Source organism: Kogia breviceps (genome assembly GCF_026419965.1).
Source record: "Kogia breviceps isolate mKogBre1 chromosome 20 unlocalized genomic scaffold, mKogBre1 haplotype 1 SUPER_20_unloc_4, whole genome shotgun sequence".
Lineage (NCBI taxonomy): Eukaryota > Metazoa > Chordata > Mammalia > Artiodactyla > Physeteridae > Kogia > Kogia breviceps.
In genome coordinates this window covers 366,097-387,500 of record NW_026711570.1, presented here as the reverse complement: position 1 = coordinate 387,500, position 21,404 = coordinate 366,097, and positions in this window count along the sequence as shown.

Sequence of the window (21,404 nt, the reverse complement as noted above, 5' to 3'; positions counted from 1 at the left end):
TGGTTTTTAGGAATGCTACCATTCATCTGACTGGATGGACTTGAAAGATCCATCGGAGGTTCCAGAACCTGGGTCTCTTGGCAAGGGCGTATCATTTTCCAGATGGAAAGGACTATGCCAACGATGTTCTCAGAATGAATGGAGTGTGCAAAGAGGTAGAAAGAGAGGTTCCCGAACGGCGGTGGGGGGTGGGGGGGAAGGGCCAACCACCTCGTCTCTTCCTCCGCAGCGCTGGGTGGGGCTGGCAGACTCCCTTCTTCTCATGGCACTGATTTGATCTCCACAGCTCAGAAAACACGTGCAAACACTCAGAAGATACCCAAGCACAGTGTCCTTTACCTGGCTCCCAGTCGCTGGCTCTCGGCCTCTATCTGTCTCTGTCTCTGTCACTCGCTCTCTGTCTTTCTCTCTCTCTTTCTCTGGCTCTCCCAGCCCCCCACCCCTGCTCTTCCTCCCACTCTTTCTCTCTTTCCTGCCCCCCTCCTCTCTTTCTCTCTTTCTCTCTCCCTCCCTCCCTCCCTCCCTCCCTCCCTCCCTCCCTCCCTCTCCCTCCCCCTCCCTCCTCCCTCCTCCCTCCCTCCCTCCCTCCTCCCTCCTCCCCCCCTCCCCCCCCCCCCCTCTCTCTCTCTCTCTCTCTCTCTCTCTCTCTCTCTCTCTCTCTCTCTCTCTCTCTCTCGTCTCTCTCCCCCTGCCCGCCTTCCTCCCCTCCCTTTCTCCCTTCCTCTCTTTCTCTCTCCCTCTCCCTCACCCATCCCCACTCCCCCCCCCCCCATCCCCGGTCGGTCATGTGGCATCCTCATTTTCCACGAGAAGTCAGGAAGCCGGAAGCGATGTTGGACTGATGTTCGCATGCTACGGAATCCCCCTTCCCCGGGGATAGCTGCGCTGCTGAAGGGGATAGCCGCGTTGCCTCTGGCGGGCCGTGGCGGGTGGCGATGGTGTCTTTTCTTCTGTATGGATAGAAATGATTTGAAGAGGAGGCAGGATGGGCCTAGGTCCACTGACTCACACCAAGGCCCTTTGGGAGCTTTTCGGTGAATCGGGACGGAACATTGCTCTCCGTGCGGGGAGGGAACCGGGATGGGGCACCCCGAGATGGACCGCTTTGGCACACACGTGAGTTGGAATTTCAGGCGCTTCGGACGCGACGGGTGGGCTACCGGGACGCTCTGCCGCTCTGCCTCCCCGCCTCTCCCTCCCTCTTCTTCCTGACCTGAAAGGAGGACCAAAATCTTCCTCCTCCAGAAGCTCAAGCTCAAGCTCAAGCTCAAGCTCAGAGCCCGCCGTTTCGTTTCGAGTCAGTGAATTCTGGCTTGGGCTTCTCCTGCGTGTGTGTGTGCGTGTGTGTGTGTGGTGGTGGTGGGGGGGGGGGGGGCACAGTGCACGCGTCCCCCGGCCGTGGGTTGCTCTCTTCTCGAGCTGTCTCTTGGGGACAGGAACTTCTCAGGCGACAACTCAGAAGGATCGTGGAGGGAACATCGTTTTTCCTCCCTCTCCCACGACTGATCGATGCGGACGTACACACGGGAATCTCGCGCCCCCCTTCCCCGCCCCAACTGAGAGGAGTCACCGGTACGTGGACATCCTTGCGGTCACAGACGCTCTCCGTGGCTCTTCTATGTGGCCGGGCTCCCTGGCCTTCCTTCACCGCCCCCGCCCACCCCCCGATGAAGTTGCATCATCGTTCGTAGTGTCAATGCTGTGAGGAGATAAGCTTTTCGAAATAAAATTCTCCCCGCCTTTCCTTCCCAAGGGCACCGTGAACACCTACCTACCTACTCTCGTGTGCAGTGCTTATGGACCCAGCTGGAGCAGAGGACCCTCTCCGACACACCCACGGACTCACTTGCTCCGAGTCGTCGGGGAGAGGGTGTTTGGTTCTGTGTTTTAAACTGGTGGGCCGATGACACGTCATCTCCTAGGAAGCCACCGGGTTCACCTCACCGGTTCGGGTTCGGTGGCGTGAAGTACATTTACATCCTCCTTAGGTTTGACTCTGAAAGTCTTGGGGCCCTGAGTAGGACGCCCCCAAATGTGCCTCCGTGGCGTACGGATGTTTTGGAATTAGAGTGACAACACCACACCGCGAGAGGGACGCTCTGACTCTCCTTTACTTCTCCCCTCTGAAATCAGGAAGAAAATCTCTCACGTGAAAGGGGAGGGGGGCGGGCGGGAGGTGTAGGGATCACGACGAACTGAACTGAACTGCTTTCATGTCTCCTGAAATGTTCACGAATCATCTAAGTAGGATTGCTCATGACAAACAGAGGACATAGGTGTGGACGAGATAAGAATGTTTAAGGGGAACTTTCCCCCCAGTGCTTGTTTTCTGTAGGCCGACTTCAAGATTTTCCAGCATCTCTGGTCATCTCTGGGCTTACAGCTTGGCTAAGTGCCATGACAGGGTGAAATCTCAGCGAGTGTCTACATCATCGCCACATAAGGTAAAATACTGAAACGTTCATGGCTCCACAAGTCTGAGGGTCTCCCTTCTTTGGACCTTTTACGGAGGAGAGACTGAGCATGTTCGGTTCCACGCCCAGCTAGATCTTGTGCTTTAGGGAAAGACTGTACTAGGTAGGAGCCTTGACTTCTACACAGTATTCCATGTTCACGCTGCTCACTGCGGTTGGCTTCCTTACTTTCACTGAAGGAAAAAAAAAAAAAGAAAGAAAGAAAAGAAAAAAGACAGTGTCCAAGGACGAAGCATTGTAAAGAAGGAACGTGTGTGGTCCTTCTTTAAGGACCTGAACCTGATGTCGCCATCCTCATGGGAGGAAGAGGACTTTTTTTTTTTTTTTTTTTTTCCGGGGGGTGGGGGGGTGGGGGGGCGCGCGGGTGGAGGCAAATTAGGAAGTATGGAGATGAGGTTTGGGGGAAGGAGCGAGAGGTTTTAGTCCTAAAGGTAGTCATTTCTCAATGGGAAAGAAAGAAATCAAGGGACAAGCTAAAAATGGGCACAGACGATTGGAAAAGGCGTGTGAAGAAAAGAGGCTTTCGAAAGGAATCAGATCTGTGGTCAGGACTGGATGAGGATGGATACAAAGACAGAAATGACTTTTCACATCAACATTGAAACCAGTGCCAAATTAAGATTTAGTTGCCTCTCTCTGTTCAAAGGACCAGGTTTGGGTTTAGGGTTTGGGTTTTTCTTCTATCGGTCTGCTCTGTCCATCATGAGAGATTAGATTAGATTAGGAAAGGATCTTTTCCTTTATCTTTAAGGAGGGAAAGAAAGAAAGAAAGAAAGAAAGAAAGAAAGAAAGAAAGAAAGAAAGAAAGAAAGAAAGAAAGAAAGAAAGAAAGAAAGAAAGGAAGGAAGGAAGGAAGGAAAAGAAAGGAAGGACGGAAGGACGGAAGGAAGGAAGGAAGGAAGGAAGGAAGGACGGAAGGAAGGAAAGAAGGAAGAAAGAGAGAGAGAGAGAGAGAGAGAGAGAGAGAGAGAGAGAGAGAGAGAGAGAGAGAGAGAGAAAAGCTTATGTCTTTGTCAAAAGTCATCACTTATTTTCTAGGCTGCCTTTATCAGGTCTCGGAGGACTCACATCGACTTAGTCCTCTCGATAGTCAAAGAACCAGGTCTGGCTCAGAACTGAAAAAGAAGCTTCTCTCTCTGCCTAGCAAGTCTTTCCTTGGGATGCTGGTGACGTGCCTAAGGAAGCACTGTTTCACGGTGACCTATCATCTGATGAAGTGCCTTACAATCTTTTGGATATTTTGGACACACTTGCCCCCAAATTGAAGGACCGATGAAGTCCTTTGGACTTAAGAGATAGGATCCAGGAGGAGAGGGCCCTCCAAGTAGCTCAAAAAATGTGTTCTCTCTCCTGAGAAATGAGAGAGATGAAACTAAGTTTCTTGGGGAGGTTCGATGACACGGGAAGCGTTGTCCAAAGAGGAAGGAACGACGTGAAGTCTTCTTTGGCTTGTGTCTGTACACCGATGTGTTCTAACGGTTCCAGAAATGATGGGATCTTTCTTCCCGGAAGTCTTCTCTGCCCTGGCATAAAGGGCTGTCTGTCATCGTCAAAATGGAGGCTCACACGAAAGGGACTGTACCCAGTATCACGGAGATGTTCTAACCGACTTTCACGCCGAGGCGGCAACAACAGCCCGTTGAAAGATGGTGGGGGTGGCGGGGCACACGTGGGTGGAGCAAGTCCATTCTGTCCTTTCAGCATCCGGTCGGGGCTATGGCAGACGGGAGACGAGACGAGACGAGACGAGATGAGACGAGACGGCGGCCCAGCCGGTTGCTCCCTGGCCAACCTCCCCCCTGCCCCTCCCCTTGCATTCCTTCACCCGCCCATCCCACGGTGTCTTGAAGAGGAGTCCGATTGTCAATAGACGTGGGCAGGAAGATTTTCTACGGTCTACCGGCAACGGGAACGGCGACGTCTGACCTCTCGTGCTTGTAACCCTGGGGGGTGGGGGTGGGGGTGGGGGGGAACGTTTTTCTCTCTGGAAAGAAAACCTCCTCTCTCTGGATCCTCGGACCCCCAGCCACTGGACTTCATTCCACTGCCACTTATTTATTTATTTATTTATTTATTATTATTTTTTTTTGTGGGATGCGGGCCTCTCACTGTTGTGGCCTCTCCCGTGGCGGAGCACAGGCTCCGCGGCCATGGCTCACGGGCCCGGCCGCCACGCGGCGTGTGGGATCTTCCCGGACCGGGGCACGAACCCGTGTCCCCTGCATCGGCGGGCGGATCCTCAACCACTGCGCCACCGGGGAAGCCCTCCACTGCCACTTCGTAGGGGTCATCCAAACATTCTTGTGACCGTGGCTATGTTTTCCGTGTGGGTTGAGGTCTTCCCTCACCGCAAGCCTGATGTCCTCACCGTGGCACAGAGACTGTTAAAGAAACGAAATGTGCTTGCCGCCTGGGGTCTGCCTTCCACAGGCTTCCGGGTGATCAGATCGAGGCACCCCTTTCACTGGGCAAATCCTACAATTCTTCACAGAAGCTCTTGAAAACTTTTTTGGAACCGGCACTCGTCCAGTCACGCTCAATCATCAGGCAGGGCCGGCAGAACCGATGGAAAAACTGGACTCCAAGAAGAGCAAGAATGACTTCCATGGGGTTGAGTGACCTGAGGAGGAGGAGGAGGAGGAGGAGGAGGAGGAGGAGGAGGAGGAGGAGGAGGAGGATGTGTATGACTACTTGTGTAAAATGGGACTGACTGGGGAAGCGGGGGATACTTAGGGGGTTGGGTGGGATGAACATATACACATTACTGTACATAAAATAGGGAATCAACAAGCATCTCCTACTATAGAGCACAGGATACTCTACTCAATACTTTGTAATAACCTATGAGAGAAAAGAATCTGAAAAAGAATCTTTTCAAAATTATTTATTTATTTATTTATTCATCCATTCATTCATTTATTTATATTGCGGTATGCGGGTCTCTCACTGTTGTGGCCTCTCCCGTTGTGGAGCACAGGCTCCGGACGCACAGGCTCACGGGCCTAGCTGCTCCGCGGCATGTGGGATTTTCCCGGACCGGGGCACGAACCCGTGTCCCCTGCATCGGCAGGCGGACTCTCAACCACTGCGCCACCGGGGAAGCCGCTAAAATATATATATGTGTAGATATAGATAGATAGATAGATAGATAGATAGATAGATAGATAGATAGATAGAGATTTATAAAAATCTCTGTCTCTCTGTCTCTCTGTCTCCGTCTCCGTGTCTCTCTCTCCCTCTCTCTCTCTCTCTCTCTCTCTCTCTCTCTCTCTATCTATCTATCTATCTATATATATATATATATATATATACATACATACATATATATATATATATATATATATATATATATATATATATATGAGAGAGGGAGGGAGGGAGAGAGAGAGAGAACTGAATCACTGTGCCGTATACCTGAAACTAACACGACATTGTAAATGAATTATATTTCAAATATTTTTTAAAAAAATCTGGAAAAAAAAAAAAGAGAGGGAGTGGGATTAGGACTGATGGTTAAATCTTTTGTTTTCCACATACAAGGGAAACAGAAACAAACAAGGAAAACCCAAGTTTCTTTTTTTATTTTTAAAGATGGATATCCATTTGGTAACTTATACCTCTGTCAGCAGGATGGAATCACTGATCTTTTTCTCCTTACCTTCCTTAATTCAGAAACTCTCAGTGAGGCTTCTTATTTCCTTGGCGATACAGCTATTTGCATACGTTACCTGGAGGCCAAAATTATGTTTCCATGAGACAGGGATACACACTTCTGGATATGAAATTCTGGTGCTACTCGTTTCCCTTAGGGTGTTGTTCTTAACCTGAAAACGGGACTGCATCCCGAAGTTTTGTGAGTTCCCTTCAATCTCTGGCTACGACTCTCTCCATGAATGTTGGCCATTTTCTCCCACCCTTTTGGCTTGGCATCACTGAGGCCTAAAACGGCCTTTTGCCTGAAGCCCTGCAGACGGAAGCTAGAGAACTTGATGAAAACCTTAGAGAAACGGCCACAACGGCTCCTATGGAAAGAATCCTCGTGCCTGTTTCTGTGAGAGCCACTCCGAAATTTGAACCAAACACCCGACGACATCATCAGAGGTATTTCAAACTTCTAAAGTTACTTCGACCCTGACATCTAGAAATCTCCTTCTCACACACACACACACACACACACACACACACACACACACACACACACACGAGTCACCAGCTCAGCTTTAATATGTTCCAAGGAACTTTCAGAGGAGGGAACTGTTGAGCTCCCAGAGTAGGCCGCCCCAAAATGTGCCTCCATGCTCTATTGATTATTTTGAATTCAAGTGACAAGAACCGGCCAGCACAAGAGGGACACACTGGCCCTCCTTTCTGTCCTCCTGCGGAGGAAGATCTCAAGTGAAGACATCTGCTTCCACACATGTCCATGATTCTCAAATGGTGTAGTGGGGTTTCCAGGGTCAGGAAAAGGAGGGGACACCTTTTGCCTGGAGAAAAGGCCTGTTTCTCACACGTCCTCCTCCCGTCACCTCCTCTCTCCCTCCTTCCCTCCCTGCAGTTTGGAGGGGGCAGCCTGAGGGTGGCGAAATTGGGGAAAGAAAAGAGAAAAAGCCATTCATTAAAGAGAAGCTCGAGGCAAAGTCAAAGGCTCCGACCTGACCGGAGAGCTTTCTGCATTTGAATCGAGCGATTGAACGAGGCCCTGCGGAATGAATCGTCCGGACCTCCCCTCCCCCGCTCCTGGCAAAGGTCAGTCCAAGGGGACTTAGGAAGGAGCTCTGGAGAAGGAACGGGGGTGGGGGTGGGGGTGGGGGCGGGACCAACAGACAATAGCCGCTGCCTGCCTGCCTGCCTGCCTGCCTGCCTGCCTGCCGGGTTGAGGCCTGAGGGCTGAGGGCCACGCCGCCTCCTGTAACACAATCCCTTCCAGGAAACTGCTGTGATGACTATGTGGCAGTGAATCATCAAATCCGAACTCTCTTGGCCTATTTCTGCAAAAGGCCCGAGTCTCAGCTATGACAGATTCTCTGGATTTCTTCGCACATGGACTGACCCGCACCCTCCCATTCTGTCAGATCCTCCTTTGTACACACACCTCCACTGGAAGGGCTCTTTGGCCTCGTCCAGAAAAAGAACAAGCAAAAACAAACACACAAACAGACTGAAATGATGTGTCGGTATTTATTGGAAAGAAACACGCTCCTCTCACATACTTGAGGGCAGGAAGCGGAAGGCAGGTTCTCGGCCGGAGGGGGACGGGAAACCTGAACCGACGTCGGTCAGCGGGCCGCCCCCCCCACCCCCCTTCTCTCCCACGTCACGTGGGCGTCCCTGCCCTGCTGTTGATATTTCACTTGGGAAACTTCTGTAGGCCGGCCGAGATGCCAGCTTGCTGTCCTGCTGCTTCATGTCCATCTATCTCTGTCAGCCATGCCCAAGAGGCACGTGAAATCATGGAGAGCAAATAGCACACCCAGAGCTCTCTCTCTCTCTCTCTCTCTCTCTCTCTCTCTCTCCCCCCCCCCCCGTGTGTGTGTGTGTGTGTGTGTGTGTGTGTGTGTGTGCGCGCGTGTGTGTGTGTGTTTGGATTTCCCAGGAACCTATGAGGGAGCAAAGGGAGGGCTGGGTGAAGGAATCCTGGGTGCCTGTCATCGCACACCCTGCAGAGCACCATTTATTTCCATCTCCATATCTGAAAGACACTTAGTCCTCATTTCAGCAACTTGATGGTGATTCCCCTTCTAAATACATGACAAAACCTATGAAGTACTGGACTCATTGAATCTGTAGCTGCTAACAGGGTCCAGGGAGTTTTCAATCAATGGCAGGAAAAGAAATGATCCTGAACATAAAACTGCCAAGAATTCCTATGGATGGAGTTATCGTGGACCGACCACTGGTGAGACGTGCCATGGGGGCTCGCGTTTGACAGACTGGAATGGGATAGGTAGAGCCAGTCATCCCATGTTTTACCTCGAGCTGCAGAAGCAGAGAATATCATCTAAAAGCCTACCTTCATGGTATCTCAGTGCTCAGGGCTCTTCCTTCTCAGGGATCTTGTGTTCTGTAGGGATAATTCACGTGCTGGGGCAGTAGGTTCCCAGTATCATCTTGTGAAATGGATTAAATGATGTCTTCCTTTTGAAAAGATAAAGACTATTTGGAAAAGTTATTAACAGTGAACGCGTGACGTTATCCTCTCTGATCTATAAAGTAGAGTTGACCGTTGAACCACCAACATGGAGGGTTACGGCTGCCGACCCCGACCCCACGCGCTGTGAGCGTCCATGGATAACTTCACACTCAGGGCCCTGTATCTGCGCTTCCACCTCCGGGGACTCAGCAACCGACCACAGATCCTGCAGTGCCATAGTGCACACCTATGGAAAATATCCACCTATGAGTCACACGCACACGCACACACACACACACCCACACACACACCCACACCCCCACACACCCACACACATCACCCCCACCGCCCCCCCCACACACACACACTTCACAGTGCTGTTGGGCAACGGCCCTAGCACAACCTGAGAGCCTTCGTGGTATTCGGACTCCATTACCTTTGGTGTGTGTGTGTGTGTGTGTGTGTGTGTGTGTGTGTGTGTTCGTGTGTTCTTTTACCTTTAGTTTTGAGGACAGAGGTAGGGCCGAAAAGAGGTGAGCAAAGCCTTCCCCTGGAACCTGAGGAGGTGTTTAAGGGTTCTGGTTGGCAGATCACCAGTGTGCTGAGTGCCAGGTCCTGGGGACAGAGCTTCTCGAAAGAAAGAATGTGCTTCTTTGTGTCTTGGTGACCTGCCGACCGACCGACCGACCCTGGTGGGATGTGGAGCCCATCCGTGGGAAGGGCCCTTCTCGCCTGGGTCTCGGGAGGATCCTGGGTGCAGAAAGCTCCGCCCTCTACCTTGTATTTTGCCCGTGGAGTGGAGTTGGACGGTGTTTCTAAAGACTCACGCCGGGATACCAGGTTCTGCCGATTCCGGGACCGAAATAGGTCCTGCTCCATCCCCTCTCTCCCTCTCCCCTCTACTGCCTTCGTTCAGGCTCGCACCTCACCGGTCTCTGTCCTGGCTGGGCCTCTGACGACCCTGCCGGCCTCTACCCTGGCCCCTGCTCCCTTGGTTTCCGTGCCGCGTAGAGAGCCATGGTCCTCAAAAGGCAACTGGTCACCTTCTCCCTTTTGTGGAGTCAGTCCTGGCATGGCTCCTCCTGGCCTGGACGTTAACATCACGTGCAACGACTGACAGACTGTGTCCTTCCTCCCGGCCTGATCTTCTACAGGCTCCCCGCCGAAAAGGGGGGGTAAAAGTCCGCGTGTCTTCCCAAAGTTGAAGATTGGACACGCCTGCCTGGCCGATCGATTCCTAGCTCCGCCACTTGGGAAACCTACTGGATCTTCTGTCGAGACCGCAGAGACATCTTCCTTCGCGGTGCGGTCGTCGGCAGCGGTTCTCTAAGCCGGCCCCGACCGTGTCGGAAAGATGTGTCCCTCCGCCTGTCGAGGACCCGACGAGAGTCAGATACCTTAAGCTCGGTGACTTCCCTGCTGTCTCCCTTTCTGTGGCACAAGCCCATATCCCTGGGTGAGCCCTGTCTTCGCGTGGGCGTGACTTGGCACCACGGTCCGGAGGTCGTGGTGGAAGATCGTGTGCCCACGAAGAAGAGATCCTTGCTCCCGGGGGGGGGGGGGGGGGGGCGGGGGACGTGGACTCTGGGCATCTAGCGTCCATCTTCTCCACGTTCTTCTGAACCCTGCTCTCCCTCTTTCCGCCCCACAGCTCGCCTGATGGTTCGTGGGGAGATGACATCCCAGCCGGCGAGAGCCAAATGATCTTCCCAACGCACGAGAAAAGGAGAGGCGCGGGCCCGGATCCGTCTTAATTTTCTATGCCTAAGAATTTCTAAGAGTTCTCATCCTCCTTTGGCATCGCCCGCGCCCCCCACCCACCCCCCCACCCCCCCCTCACCCACCCCCACTCACAACCCCCCCCCCCCCCACACACACACACACACTCCGCACCCCCACCAGAGTATAGTTGCTTTTTCAGATTGCCTCTCTTTGCTCAGATCCAACAGAAGAGATGTTAGGTTCGGACGCTTCTCTGGGTCTTTCTTTGTTTTCTTAGGAGGGCTCCCCGTGTCGCATGAAACTCAGAAGAAATACATGCGTAAGCTTCTCTCCTTGTGAGTCTGTTATAACACGTGGAAGATCATTTAAAGATCCGGAGGAGGCAAACTAGGATTCACGCACCCAAAGTGGAGCCGGGTGGCCGGTGGGAACGGGGTTCCAGGTGCCTTCCTGTTTGGGGGAGGGGGAGATCTCCCCCTCTACCCCTCTTGAGTTCCTGTGGCTGGACTCATTCTAAAATGGGCCCGATGGGCTTCCCTGGTGGCAAAGTGGTCGAGAGTCCGCCTGCCGATGCAGGGGACACAGGTTTGTGCCCCGGTCCGGGAGGATCCCACGTGCCGTGGAGCAGCTAGGCCCGTGAGCCGTGGCCGCTGAGCCTGCGTGTCCGGAGCCTGTGCTCCGCGACGGGAGAGGCCACAAGAGTGAGAGGCCCGTGTAATGCAAAAAAATAAAAATAAAAATAAAGTAACATGGGCCCAAGGCGCGGAGAGACGAAGGTGTGTGGGGGGAGCGGGGTGACCTTTCCTTTCATTCGAGGGCTGAGAAGTGGCTGAAGCGGGCGGCGTCTCTCCTGCTCAGACCGAGGAACGAACGGTACATGGGTGAGACAGACAGGGAACCGGACCGAGAGACTTAGGTTTTGGGGTGTGCCGTGAGCGAACGAGCGAGCGAAGGAAGAAGCTAAACAGAGCTCGGGTTTGCGGTGGTCCGCAGTGTTTGTCTCCGAAGGTTTCTCGGGCCCGAATGCCCTAATTTGCCGATCGCGGCGGCGGCCTCCTACCTCCGGAGGCAGGGAGTGCACCTTTCAGCCGAGAGATGGATGTCTCGCTTTCAGGGAGACACAGAGGAGAATCCCAGTGTCCCTCGGACAAACGTGGCTGCTTCTGGAGTCCCCCTTCGCTCAAAATCGTCAATGTGCCACGGAGGCCCGTTTTGGGGTGGCCGATCCTGGGCCCAACACCCTTCTCACGGAGAACAGGAATGGTCAGAATGGACGGTATCAAAGTCCAGGGCGCCACCAGCCTGTTTCAAAGACCTATCTGCCAGCAGCAGCTGTTAGCTGTAACCTCGTACTTTCCGAGTCCCCTCCACATACCCCCCCCCCGCCCCACCGCCGCCGCCGCCCCCGCCGCCACTTTGCCATCTTGGCCAATCCCAACGGATCCTCGCTTCACGAGCACCCTTACTGCTTGCCAGCTTCAGGGTGAACAGTTCAGGTCGGCCGGCGGGGTGGTGGTGGTGGTGGTGGTGGTGGTGGTGGATCACGGTGGATGAATAGGAGGAGCGGAGAGGACGTGTAAGGCAGGGAATCTCTCCAAAGGTGGGCTCTTGGTGGGACGGAAACAAACGTTTTCTGTTTTCTTTTCTTTTTTTTTTTTTTTTTTTTTTTTGTGGTACGCGGGCCTCTCACTGTCGTGGCCTCTCCCGTTGCGGAGCACAGGCTCCGGATGCGCAGGCTCAGTGGCCATGGCTCACGGGCCTAGCCGCTCCGCGACATGTGGGGTCTTCCCGGACCGGGGCACGAACCCGTGGCCCCTGCATTGGCAGGCGGATTCTCAACCACTGCACCACCGGGGAAGCCCGGAAACAAACGTTTTGAATAGGGCACTGCCTGAGATTGGGTGAATCGGAGGGACCTCTACGGGGCCCCCCCCACCCCCTCCCCACCATGAAAGGGCCCCACACAAGCCTGCCCTTTTTACCCCAGTTGAAAACCCTCTCTAAAACCAGAAGGCCAAAAGAAGAATGACCGTGAGAGATCTGACCGGCCATCGCTTGGGACAACAGTGAGGCCAGTGAACCCAGTGAAAAGTGGACAGAGGGGCCTAGGTCCCTTGGCTCGACCCCTTCGCTGAGAAGCCAAAGCCTTTTACACGGGGATGAGCTTTTGCACACTTAGGTTTCTTTGGCCGGTGCAACGTTCACGAAACACGCCAAAGGAAGATGATCGAACGATGGACGTGTTTGTTGTCTGCCTGAGCCCACACGATACGAAATAGAAACTGGGGGAGGGTGTGTGTGCTGATGTTCGGGGTCTGGTGGGAGAAATCCTGGAGGGTTTTTGCCCTTAGGGTGCCTTGGTCTGGGGTTGACTTGTGTGCGCTGAGAAAGAGGGCCGTTATTGAAGGCGCTGTGCAGATTTTGGACACCCTGATCCATGGAACCCTGAAGTTTGGGGAAATCTTTTGGTCTGCATTTGAGTTGGAAATCATCTCCTCGACAGAAAGAAGTACATAGAAGGAGGAGGAGGAGGAGGAAGAGGGGGAGGGGGAGGGGGAGGGGGAGGGGAAATGGAATTGCATGAGCAGATCAGCCCTGGGGGCCTGAGTCTCAGACACACACAGACACACACACAGACACACAGACACAGACACAGACACAGACACAGACACACACACACACACACACACACACACACACACGCGCGCGCACACACACACACACACACACACGAGGCTCGCGGGAGTAAAAGAAGATGAACTTTTCCTCTGTGGACACCCACCCACGACTATACCTAGTTGTCCCAAGACGAGAAGCTCAGCTGTACATTGAACCCTTATCTGTTCCTGTGCTTTCTTGCCGAACATTCTCATGCGCTTCTTTCCCCTCGTGGAAGCACTTGGTATTCCCCACAGGTAGCCACCGTGGAACCAGCTGCTGATGATCCAAGAATTTGGAGGATTTCTGGAAATGATCAGTGATCCCGAGACAAACTCTCCCTTTCGTGATCCAAGCAACTCGGGGGGTGGGGGGGGTGGGGCTGCCTCTCACCCCCACCCCACCCACCGCCTTCTCCCTTGTGTACAAGCTATCTCTTTTAATTAAAAAAAAAAAAAAAAAAAAAAAAAAAAAAAAAAAAAAAAAAGTTTTGCCGTGCTAGCCTTAGAAGCCTTGTGGAAACGACCTTCATTTTTCTGGTACTGCTGTGCCAGAATCTGGAAAGGGCCTGGTAACAGGTACTGTATGTCTGTAGCTCCCTTCTAGAGCTGGCCTGTTTCTGCGTAGGGATCCGAGTGCCGCAATGAACTTGTGAGAGAGCTCTCTTGAATGGCTTAGAAGGGAGCACTCCGGAATTCAGTCCACTAGAAAGGGAAGGGACCCAAAGGTTTTAGGCAAGTTCAGGTGGTGATCTAGGCTGAACCCTTCAGCCGAGAATAGCCAAGGTCAAGGTATGGGTTTTATGAAACTAGGCATGTCTTTAGCGTGATCAGCGTTCGAGGTCATCCTTTCCTTCTATCTACGTCGACCCCAAATCCAGTAAGTTCACGGGAGTGAACCAGATTCGTCGGCAAGAAAAAGAACTTGGGGATGATGGCTGACATCATCGTCTGAAGTCTCAGGAAGTGTTCACGGGCCATCTCGTCGTCATGGGATCTCGAACAAGTGATGTCGATAGCTCTAGGTGCAGGAACTCCTTAAGAAGCGTTATGTTTTGTGGTATGTCTACTTAAAAACAGTCTCGCCCAGACCTTTTGGGTCACTTTAGAAACTTCAGAGTTGGCATAAGTGGAATGATGGGGAATTCGTGGAATGTCTGGATCCTTTCCAAAGATAACCTATGGAAACGTTCGTTCATGGCTCGACAAGTCTCAGTGGACCTACTTCTGTCTCCTTATTACAGAAAGACTAAAGATGTTTCGATGTATGAGTCCACACCTCTGGCATCACTCTGGGGAAAAGAAAACATTTTTAAAAAGTGACACTGTGTGAAAATGTATGCTGGTGAAATGGAATCATCCCTTTGCCAGTCCAGAATCACTGGTGTCACAGACGCCGTTCACCCTGGCTTCCTAGTTCCTGTTCATGACCGATTCAGGTTTCTGAGGGTTCCGAATTCTGATTGTCCTTTTCTTGTTTTCTTCTCCATTCGTGTCTCAAAGAACTTTACGTTCCAAAAATATTTTTTAACCTACCAAATCATAGATTGTCCGTTTGTCACAAAAACTTTTAGGTTGAGAGATCTTTTCTTTCTTCCTTCCTTCCTTTCTTCCTTCCTTCCTTCCTTCCTTCCTTCCTTCCTTCCTTCCTTCCTTCCTTCCTTCGTCCCTCCCTCCCTCCCTCTCCTCTCCTCTCCTCTTGTCTCCTCTCCTCTCCTCTCCTTCCTCTCTCTCTCTCTCTCTCTCTCTCTCTCCTCTTTCTTTCTTTCTTTCTTTCTTTCTTTCTTTCTTTCTTTCTTTCTTTCTTTCTTTCTTTCTTTCTTTCTTTCTTTCTTTCTTTCTTTCTTTCTTTCTTTCTTTCTTTTTCTTTCTTTCTTTCTATCCCCCAAGTCTGTGCGTTGTGTTTCTTTCACTTTGTTCTGTTCCTAGGTACTAGGGATTTCTTTTAAATTCCATTAGCTTAAATAAGGGGCTTTGCATTTTTTGGCGAAAGCACCAGAAATGTATTTTCTCATTGAGTGTCGGAATGTTGTTTGCCGTGGATGAGGCAGGCTCTCCTTCTGCCAGATGACTGACGATTGGATGGAGGACAAGAGTACACGTGAGTAGGATCACGAACACTTACTGACGTTTCAGAGGACCTTAAATGAAAAACAGAGAAGCCTAGCCTCCCCCCTCCCCGCCCTGTAAAATTCGTCTGAAGTGGAGAGAAGACCTTGTTAAAAAATCATTTTGCTTTTCGTTCGATCCACATGGTGCGTGGATTTCCTAGCAGAAACTTAAGCGAGGTGTGTGTTCATCATTCAGCAGAATTCTAATTCTCTAGTTCTAAGGAAAACTACTCCAACGCTTGAGGAAGTCACCTTCCCGTGCAATCCTTAGGGAAAGCTCCCACCAAATTTAAGGATAGGAAATTTGGTTTGTAAACAAACGAGAGTCTTCATTTGGCGACCTTTGGTAGAAGTGGGGTGGGGGGGTTGTCTCACTTTCCATGGTTCCACTGTGCACACATGTCAATGACTAGGTGAAATCGCACCAAGAGCCTAACTACGTGTTTCAAATGTCAGTTTCCGCGATGGATGAACGGTAGCTGCGTCAAGTTCAAAGTCTGCTGCTTCCCGTTCGGTCTGCGGTGACTCCACCGATAACAAACGTGCGTGCCCCGTGTCCGGGGACCGATCCTCTTTCAGAGCCTGTCGGTGATTGCCTGGCGTGTATGTGTCTGTTTCCCAGGTCACACGCAGTGTGTCGTTGTGTTGCCCCCCGCCCCGGTCTGGTCTCCCCCGTCCATGGAAAATAAAAAGAAAGAATTGCCCGGGAACGACGAAAGTGCGGCTAAGAAACCCAAAATGATGACGCTGGGAGTCATCACTTGGATGGGGTTAGGAGACACCTGGGCATGCCTAGGACAACGCTGCCACCGTGTGAGAGACCAGCGCAAGGAGAGCTGAAGAAAACAAAGAAAAAAAAGGAGGAGGAGGAAGGGGAGGAGGAGGAGGAGGAGGAGGAGGAGGAGGAGGAGGAGGAGGAGGAGGAGGAAGAGGGTGGGGGGCGGGCGGGGGTGCGGGTGGGGGGAGGACAGGCTGAAGATGTCTCCAGGCGATGACGTTGGTGAAACCGTTCCCATTCAGAAAAGCACTTCCAGAGAAGAGAGTTCAGGACCCAGAGGGCACAAAGGGTTATCGTGTTGGAGGCTGATCTTCAGTTAGGGGAATAACAAGCAAACACACAAAACCTAGGACTGCTTATCCAGATGTAGAAAAGATACCACGCCAAGAAGGCAGGCAGGAGAGCAATGTTGAAGATTGCTGTTCCTAGGACCTTCCAAAATGAATCGGAGGCTTTCATGGCATGCTTTCTGTGACGGTCCACCACTCAATAAATCGTACTTTGGCTCTCTTTTTATTTCTCTACCTTTTAAATGGTGAGCGAGTAAGAGAGTTTTAAAATGTTTTGATAGGATTTTTTTTTTTTTTTTTTTTTTTTTTTTTTTTTTTTTTTTTTTTTGTGGTACGCGGGCCTCTCACTGTTGTGGCCTCTCCCATTGCGGAGCACAGGCTCCGGACGCGCAGGCCCAGCGGCCATGGCTCACGGGCCCAGCCGCTCCGCGGCATGTGGGATCTTCCCGGACCAGGGCACGAACCCGTGTCCCCTGCATCGGCAGGCGGACTCTCAACCACTGCGCCACCAGGGAAGCCCCCTGATAGGATTTTTGAATGTCGTGGGAGAACGGTATTTTCCCCCCGTGGATGAACAAGATTGCTTTTTCGAGCTTCACCTTTCACGGTCATTTTAGGGTCCTGAACTGCCCTGCCAAGTGAGCCCTGTGTGTCGCTGTGTCCCTTCAGAAGGGTTGGTGCTTGATGACATCATGATATCGAAATCTTGATGGTTGACTTACAGGACCACTGTTGGGAGTTTGTTTGTCGTCTTAATCTTCCTTACCTACTGCACTCACGTGACTGTCCACTCTTTGTCTCACTTCTCTCTCCGCACCCCCACCCCCCACCCCCCACCCCCCACCCGGTCCTTCTCTCATAGATATAGACGTACGGGCACAGAGAGCGCTAACAGTGCGTCCGTACCTATCTCTCCATCGTTACAGGTGTTGGTACAGATAGACGTGTACATGTCGTCTTTACCCCCTCCGTGGGCACTTAGTGGAGTTGCTGGGTCGCATGGTAGTTTTCTGTGCAGTGTTTTGAGGGACTTCCTTTCTGTTTTCCATACTGCTGTCTTTTGTCGGAGAGCCGTTCTCTCACCCGCCGGGTGACATCTCTGAGTCCTCCCTCCGGCGTGCCACGGTGGTGGTGGTCTCTCTCAGCTTGAAAAATACGTGTTGGATCGGGAGGAAGGAGGCACTTTTTCTGCTTGTACGAACTTGCTGTCGCAACTCCAGATCCTGTGCCTGTCCGAATATCTTCGTCCAGAGAGATGCGTGTGTGCGCTTTTTTCGTTGCCCCGTTGAATTCTTTCACTAAAAGAGGTTTTCTGTTTTATTTCTGTTTGTTTTGTTGTTGTGTTTTGTTTGTTTGGTTTTTACTAAGAAAGTTGTGTTCTTTCTTTCTTTCTTTTTTCTTTTTTTCTTTTTTTCTCTTCTTCTTTTTTTTCTCTAATGAAAATGTTCTGTTCTGGCCTCCTGCCCACTTTTCTCACTGGGTCGCTTGTTTTCTGGAGGCTGAATTGTGTGAGGTCTTGGTCTGTTTTGGATAGGCTCCCCTGACGGGATGTGCTTGGGCTTGTCCTAGGCCTTTATACGTCCACGTCCACGTATACGTATGCCACAAGCGTACGTAATGTGTGTACGTATGCGATACGTGCACGCTTTTCTCTTTGTTTTAAAGGCCAGAGAAGTTCTACAGCTTGACTTCTTGGTTGGTATGGTTTGGTGTGGTCCCGGTGGGACTACGGTTCGCTGTCAGTACTCACCGCACTCCACACACACACGCACGCACGCACACGCACACACACGCTCACACACACTCGCACTCAGAGTGTTGCCTTGTGTCGACGTACCGGAACTCAGTTTCTTTAGTGGATGGCTATTGACTCCACCCTCGCCCCCTCCCCACCAGCCGCCCGCATTCCCCCAACCCCCGCCTCACCCGCCCCCACCCCCCCCACCCCCGCCCGGCCCGTGATGGATCGTGGTCAGTCCGTTATGAAATCCATGTTCTCGTGACCGCAAGTGCATTTTCCCCACCCTCGCAGCACCCATGTGTTGTCTTTGGACGAATTCCTGCGTTGTTCCCTGAGCGCTTGCCTGGTTTCGGTTTGCCAGTCCCCGACTTCCGTCCCTCTCTCTCTCCCTCCCTCCCTCCCTCCGTCCGTCCCTCCGTCCTTACATCCGTCCCTCCGTCCCTCCGTCCCTCCATCCGTCCCTCCCTCCTTCCCTCCCTCCCTCCCTCCCTCCCTCCCTCCCTCCCTCCCTCCCTCCCTCCCTCCCTCCCCCCCGTCCGGGCAGCCGGGGATCTTGCTCGTGCCCCTCTGGGCAACCCGTGCCGGGCGCCCCGGGCCCCGCCGGCGTCTCCGCGGGATTTCCCCCCCGCCCAGGAATCGCGTTGGGGAGCGCGTCTCCTCCGAGACAGCCTCCCGGCGACATCTCCCCGGCTTCCCCCGCCCCCCACCCCCCCACCCCCGTCTGCTGCCCGGGTCGCACCGTGTCGTGTCGTGCCGACCGGGGAGCTAGCTCCGAGATGGACGACACGGGGCCGCCGCGCCAGACGCCCGCCGCCTCGTCCCGGGCTGAGCTCGGGCGTTTGGGCGGCCCGGCGCTGCCGCCGCGTCCTCGGTGGCCGGCCGGCGACAGGGATCCGGCCCGGGGACGTTGGAGCCGGTTGTCGGGAGCCACCTGGCGGCCGCTTTTATATTGTCCCTTGTCTCTGGAGCTTCGGCGACCTTCGTGAGGGCTGTGAGTCGGCCGCCGGGCCCGAGGCAGAGTTCCGGCAGCCAGGCGACGCTGGTGGCCACTGTCCCGGTGGCGCCCAGGCGTGGGCGCCTCCTGCTGTCGCTTGAGATTGGGCGTGCAGGTCTATGAGGGTGTGACCGTCGCCGCGCTCTCGAGCCGCTCTGGGGGACCGCCTGGCCCGGTCGACCAGCATCCGTCCGCTCCCCTCCGGCCGCGGGGACCGACCCGGCCACCCGACACGACCTGGGCCGGGCCGCCGCGGTGGGAAGGGAGAGGGTCTTCCGCGCCCTCCGGAGCGCCTGCGGATGGGCGGTCGGTCGGGCTTTCTCCTGGCTCACCCTTTGGAGCGTTCATTCCCCGACCCCCCCCACCCTCCCTTCCTCTCTTCCGCGGTCCCCACAGCGCCCCGCTCCGGAAGGTGGGGGACCGGCCCGGGCCCGTGCGTTTAGGTTAGGCCGGTGGCGGGCGCGACGGGCTCGGTGGCGGGCGCGCGTGGGGCCCCTCCCGGTGGTCGGATTCTTTCTCACCGATGTTTGGCCGAGTCGGACTCGGGAGGTGGGGACCGGCCTGGGCCGCGAGGGGTGACCCGGAGAGACCGGCCCGGGCCCGGGCCCGGGTGCGGTCCCTCCCTCGTGGGCTCTGGTCGCCTGGGAGGCGCCTCCCGGGGCAAAATGTTTCCAAGTGCCCCTGGGTCCGTGGACGTGGACGGACCGGGCCTTGCTCGCGCGGGTGGCCGGGGAGGGCGCACCCGGCCCTTCAGCGTGCCCACGGGGGGTCCTGGTCGGCGGACTTTGAGTTTTTTCTCACCCTCCCTCCCCCGCCCCCTCTCCTCCACCCGCCGCGAGTCCCGGCCGGGGTGGGGGTGGGGACCGGCCCGCCCGAGCCGTCCTGGGTGGCCCGGATAGGGCGGCCCGGGCCCGGGCGCGGTCCCCCGTGGGGCCCGCTCGTCGGAGACGGCCGAGTGAGATATTTCTTTTCCTTTCACCAAGTCTTGGCCCGGAGACTCGGAGGGACCGGTACCTGCCCGTGCGGGTGAACCGGGGAGGGCGACCCGGCTCGCGGCCCTCTCCCACGTTTGCCCGCCCCGCTTGGCCCGCCCCCCCCCTCCCCCCCACCCCCCCCCCCCACTCCCCCCAAGCTCCTCGGGTCGACCAGATGGCCCCGAGAGCTCCGGGGCTGGTGTGGATGGGGAAGTGTTGGGGACAGGCGGCCGGACCGAGGTCCCGGGGACCCCCCCTGCGACGCGTGCGTGGGCCCCGCTGCCGGGCGCCGTGATTTTTTTCGCCCGAAATGGGCCTTTTTTGCCACCAGATAGGTGCTGACACGGTCTTCTCTGGCGTCTGTCGCTGAGGACTTTGGGAGTCTGGACGCGCGCAGGGTCCTGGGCTTTGGATCGCCGTCTGGTGGCCGAGCCGACCCTCGCCACTTGAGCCGCCCGCCTGGGCCTGCGCGCCGGCTCTCGTGTGTGCGTCCGGCTGACCCGACCCGCGGTGCCGCCTCCGGTCTCTGGCTCACCCGAGGGCGGCGGGGCGTTGGGTCTTCTACCCCGTGTGACTCCCCTCCCCGCCGCAGGCACCCGGTGGTGGCTGAGACGACGACCCCACCCCGCAGGCTCCGTGCCACGTGTCAGGCGTTCTCCTCACTCGCGGGGTCGTCGGCCACTTTTGCCTGAGAGGAGAAAAAAAAAAAAAAAAGAAAGAGGGGGTTTGGGGTGCCGCCGGTGAGGCCGAAGCAGGCTCCTCTGGTGATGGTCCTCGCTGTGCGTGCCCCTCCCCTTCGGGGCCTGGTGGTCCCTGGCTCTCTGGCATGACTGATCGATGTGGTGATGTCGCGCTCTCCTGGGCCGGGCCTTAAGGTCGCGCCAGACGAGGGACGGACGTTCTTGGCGAACGGGACCGCTCTTCTCGTTCTGTCCGCGGGCCTCCCCGCCTCTCTCCTCACGCTCTCCCGGCCTGTCGAGGGGTGTGGGGAAGGGCAGGGGTGGTGGTCCCCGGCCCTGACCTTCGGCCTCCCGCCCCCTGCCTCACGGCGTGGGTGGCGGGGCCGTGGTCCTCGGACGCAGCAGACGCTCTCGCTTCGCCTCCTCGGCGTGTTGCCCCCGTGGGCGGTCCTCCCCGCGTTGGTGGGGGGGTGCCGTCCCGCCGCTGCGCCGCGCGCCCCTGCCGGTGCGTGAGCGTGCCTCGTTCGATCCTCTGTGGTGCCCCTGGAGCGCTCCAGGTCGTCCCTCAGGTGCCCGAGGCCGAGCGGTGGTGTCGTTCCCTTCTCCCAGCGTGCTCCTCGGGGTCCCCGCCGCCGCGGTGGTGCGTCCCGTGAGTGGCTCTCTTGGGGGGGTCGAGACGGTAAGGGAGGCGTGCCTCTGTTTTCCCTCCCTCGGTTGGGGGAAACAGGGGCCGCCTCGTCGCGGTCGTCCTCCCACGGTGTTGCTGTGGCACGGGGGGACTGACTCGGGCCAGGCGAGCGTCCGCGTGTGCCCACCCTCCCCCCCCACGTGTGTGTGTGTTTGTGGCGGTCGG